The 5,000-nt window shown below is 39.8% G+C and overlaps 1 protein-coding gene across 1 annotated transcript in view; it reads left to right on the forward strand.

The window, feature by feature from the left end:
- Positions 1-1,531: 1,531 nt before the first annotated feature.
- Positions 1,532-5,000, forward strand: part of LOC149130179 (uncharacterized) — an 81,875-nt gene continuing 78,406 nt past the window's right edge. The window contains exon 1 of the mRNA XM_089346266.1: positions 1,532-1,677. The gene's annotated coding sequence lies outside the window, so the exon portion shown is untranslated. The remainder of the gene's footprint in view (positions 1,678-5,000) is intronic.

Raw genomic sequence — 5,000 nt, forward strand, 5'->3', positions numbered from 1 at the left:
TGCTCCTCTGGCATGCATCAAGGAAGCTCTTAACCTTCCAATACCAATTACAACTTGATCAGCGGCTGCTATGCTGAAGCACAAAGGTTTTGTAAAACCAAGCATCATCAAAATATAAAACTTATTTTTATTATGCTAGGAGTGGCTGTGTGGTAAGTAGCTTGCTTACCAACCACATGGTTCCGGGTTCATTCCCACTGCGTGGCACCTTGGGCAAGTGTCTTCTACTATAGCCTCGGGCCGACCAAAGCCTTGTGAGTGGATTTGGTAGACGGAAACTGAAAGAAGCCTGTCGTATATGTGTATATATGTATATGTTTGTGTGTCTGTGTTTGTCCCCCCACCAACATCGCTTGACAACCGACGCTGGTGTGTTTACGTCCCCTGTTACTTAGCGGTTCGACAAAAGAGAACCGATAGAAAAAGTACTAGGCTTGCAAAGAATAAGTCCTGGGGTCGATTTGCTCGACTAAAGGCGGTGTTCCAGCATGGCCGCAGTCAAATGACTGAAACAAAGTAAAGCAATAAAAGAATATATATATATATATATATATATATATATATATATGTATCTATATGTACAAGTAGATGAACGTATATACCTACATGTACATATATATGCATATACTTATATATATATATATATATATATATATATATATATATATATATATATATATATATATTGTTGTGTCTGGGAAGAGTCATTCTCTTGTAGTGCCTTATTATTTAACACACTCACCGGCTAAGTTTCCACCGTATGCAGTGTTTTACCAGAAAGGAAAACTATAATTGTCACTGAATATGACTAGGGTGTTTGAACACCCACGCTGCTGTAGCCTAGCGGTTCGGCAATAAGAGACCGATACCACAAACACGAGGCTTTGAAAAAAAAATTAGTACTGGAGTCGATTCGTTCGACTGAAACCCTTCAAAGCGGTGCCCCAGCATGGCCGCCGCCCAATGAGTGAAACAGGTAAAAGACAGGAATTAATCTCTGTTCATTTCTAAGACACGCCATTTGCATGAAGAAACAACAGTTAAGCAAATTTCTTGTGGAGATCTAAAATCATAAGTCCTCTTCCCCTTCCTTCAGTGGTCTATGCCCTCTAACTCCTCCTCTGCTCCCTCCCACGGTGTTATCAACGCTTTTACTTTTCCTCCCCTTCTTCCGATAACCTTTTGTTATATTTATTAATTTCTTTCTTTCTCAATCAACTCCACCTTGAAACTTCCTCTTTCTCTCTCTTTCTTTCTCTCTCTTTCTCTCTCTCTTCCTCTAATTACCACTCTCTCTCTTTCACTATTCTCTCACTTCAAAATCCCTCACTCTCAAAGCACTCGTCTTTCTCTTCCTCGGTCAAAGTGTTTTCCTCCTCCTCCTCCCCCTCCCGCAATCTGTCATTACGAACCCTTTCCCTTTCCCTCTTCTTCTCTCCCTCTCTTACCATTCCACTTCCACTCCCACTACACCCCCTCGTTCATTATGTCAACCACCTCTCACCCCCTCTCTCAATCTGTCACTCTCCTACTCCACCTTTACTCTCATTCTATCCCACTCCCACCGTCTCCTTCTCTCATTCTTCCCTCCTACACCTCCTCCCTGTCATTCCGCACATTCTCTCAATATTGGATAAAGCAGACGACAAAGCAGGAAACTTCGCTCAACAGAAAAAGGTGAGTTGAAAGAATTTTATATATAGACTTACCATGTGTGCGTGTGTCTGTATATATATATATATATATATATATATATATATATATATATATATATATATACATACTTAATGCGTGAAAGTTAATGTGTGTGTATATATATACTCTTTTACTTGTTTCAGTCATTTGACTGCTGCCATGCTGGGGCACCGCCTTTTAGTCGAGGAAATCGACCCCGGGACTTATTCTTTGTAAGCCTAGTACTTATTCTATCGGTCTCTTTTTGCCGAACCGCTAAGTTACGGGGACGTAAACACACCAGCCTCGGTTGTCAAGCGATGTTGGGGGGACAAACATATACACACACACACACACACACATATATATATATACGACGGTCTTTCAGTTTCCGTCTAGCAAATCCACTCACAAGGCTTTGGTCGGCCCGAGGCTATAGTAGAAGACACTTGCCCAAGGTGCCACGCAGTGGGACTGAACCCGGAACTATGTGGTTGGTAAGCAAACTACTTACCACACAGCCACTCCTGCGCCTATGTATATATATATATATATATATATATATTATTGCTTGTACGTATATGTATGTGTATGCTGTGTGTATATATATATATGTGTGTGTGTGTGTGTGTGTGTATTTTATATGTATATATATTATTGCTTATACGTATATGTATGTGTATGCTGTGTGTATATATATATATGTGTGTGTGTGTGTGTGTGTATTTTATATGTATATATATTATTGCTTATACGTATATGTATGTGTATGCTGTGTGTGTATATATATATGTGTGTGTGTGTGTGTGTATTTTATATGTATATATATATTATTGCTTGTACGTACATGTATGCATATATAGATAAAGGGACAGACAGGCAGGCAGGCAGACACATACATACAGACACACACACGCCACATACATACATACATACATACATACATACATACATACATACATACATATACATACATGGTATAGTATAGTTTCACGTCTTTAAAATTCTTTGTGCGAGTATATAAATATATATACAAACATTTGGAGAAATCCCTCACTAATTGCGTATGTATATATGTATGTATGTATGTATGTATGTATGTACACATTGTATGTCTATACATATATGCATATGTGTATCTCCAACATATATGTATGCGCGCGCACGCTAATATTTTCATACACAAGTACATACATAGACACATACAGATGTACGTGTGTGTGTGTGTGTGTGTGTGTGTGTGTGTGTGTGTGCGTTGTTGTTTAATCTCATGTCATAACTTACCCAGTTGACCCCATGATCGAAACGGCCCAACCGTGACCATCACTTCGTATTTCGAGACACAGTTCTCCTATGAATCCGTTATCTCAATGCATCCTTCTTTCAACGCGACTGCTCAATAATTTCAGAAGAATTTAGCTTTTATTTCAAGCGGGTCAGCGTGACCATCCAGTATGTGCGTGCGTTTGTGTGTGTATGTGTGTATGTGTGTGTGTATATGTGTGTGTTTATGAGCATGCTGTGGGTGCACGTTGCTGTATACACATATACATCCATGTGTCGAAGATCAACGAGTGTGTATACGGGTATGCATTATGAATGCGTGTGTGTATATATATATATATATATAATATAAATATATGTGTGTATGTATATATATATATATATGTATGCATCGTTAATTCTCTAAATGAAGTATTAACAGTAACTGCACGATAAAGTGTAGTATATTGCCACTTAAGTGTGGCTGACCCCTAGGGGTGGATGTTACTGTTGCTTTTAGCCCCAGGAGGACATCTCCTCCAGCTGGCTTATCGACACACGACTGTGTCCTGTTTGCCAAGGGAGTTATCCCTCTCACCTCGACCAGCAGCATCGTTATACACACAAACATATGCTCACAGATATATATACACATATATGCATACGCACAGACATACATATATATTTATATATCCATCTGTATAGGTATATATATACATATCTTTTCTTTCTTTATATACATGCTTATATATATATATACACACACGCACATACATCCATTCATATATATATACACATACACATACATGTGTGTGTGTGTGTGTGTGTGTGTGTGTTATATGTTTGTGTTTATGTAAATACGTCTATATAGGTCTATATAGGTTATGAAACATCGGTGTGTATATAAGTGTAAATAAGCATGTGTGTATGTATAAATGTGTGTAGTATATAGATATGTGTGTGTGTGCGCGCGCATGTTGTATGTGTGTGTGTGTGTGTGTGTGCGTGTGTATATGCGTGTTTGAATGTTGCGTGCGTTTGTGTGTATGAACGTCTGTGTGTATGTATGTGTGCATGCGTTTGTGTGTGTGGGGGTGCGTGTGAGTGTACGTATGAATGCGTGTATGTGTGTGTGCGTGTGTGTCTGTGTCTGTGTGTACGTGTGAGTGTGCCTGTGTTTATACTGCTCTCCGCATCATCGAAACACCGATAAAGAATGGTTCTTCCACGTGGTCACTTTGTTTGGAAGAAATAGCAGCTAGATCTCCTAGAATCACGCCATCTCTCCTTAAACTAAGACACATTTTCATAATAATATTCCTGGGTCCCCTGAACGACGCGTGTTTGGTCATAGAGATAACATCTTTGATCATAGACCCCGCTGGATGAATCCTTACCTGGTGTTAAATAACAGCAACCTCAAACTCTTCGATTAATATGCAACGCCTCCGTACGGCTACATCACCACCATACTGTCTCTTATCTTGCAGTTCAAAGAGAAAAAAGACTGCGATCGAAAGCGTGGCTGTGTGGTAAGAATCTTGCTTCCCAACTACAGAGTGCTGCGTTCGATCCCACTTCATTGTACTGTGGGCTTTTTTTTTCCACTGTAGCCGTAATTTTCGATGGATTAGATAAATGGAAATTGAAGGCCATTATGTGTTGCGGTCATGCTGGGGCACTGCGTTGGGGAATTTTAGTCGAACGAAACCAAATGCTTGTTCTATCGTCTATCGGTCTCTTTTGCTGACATAAACACACCAACATCGGTTACTCAGTGGTGGTGGGAACAAGCACAGTTACTTATATATATATATGTATAATCTTTTTCTACTCTAGGCACAAGGCCCGAAATTTTGGAGGAGGGGAGGGGCCTGTCGATTAGATCGACTCCAGTATGCAAACTGGTACGTAATTTATCGACCCCGAAAGGATGAAATGCAAAGTCGACCTCGGCGGAATTTGAACTCAGAACGTAAAGACAGACGAAATACCTACCGCTAAAGCATTTCGCCCTGCGTGCTAACGTTTCTTATTTCTTTATTGCCTGCAAGGGGCTAAAC

Source organism: Octopus bimaculoides, chromosome 30 (assembly GCF_046866305.1).
Source record: "Octopus bimaculoides isolate indiv1 chromosome 30, ASM4686630v1, whole genome shotgun sequence".
NCBI lineage: Eukaryota > Metazoa > Mollusca > Cephalopoda > Octopoda > Octopodidae > Octopus > Octopus bimaculoides.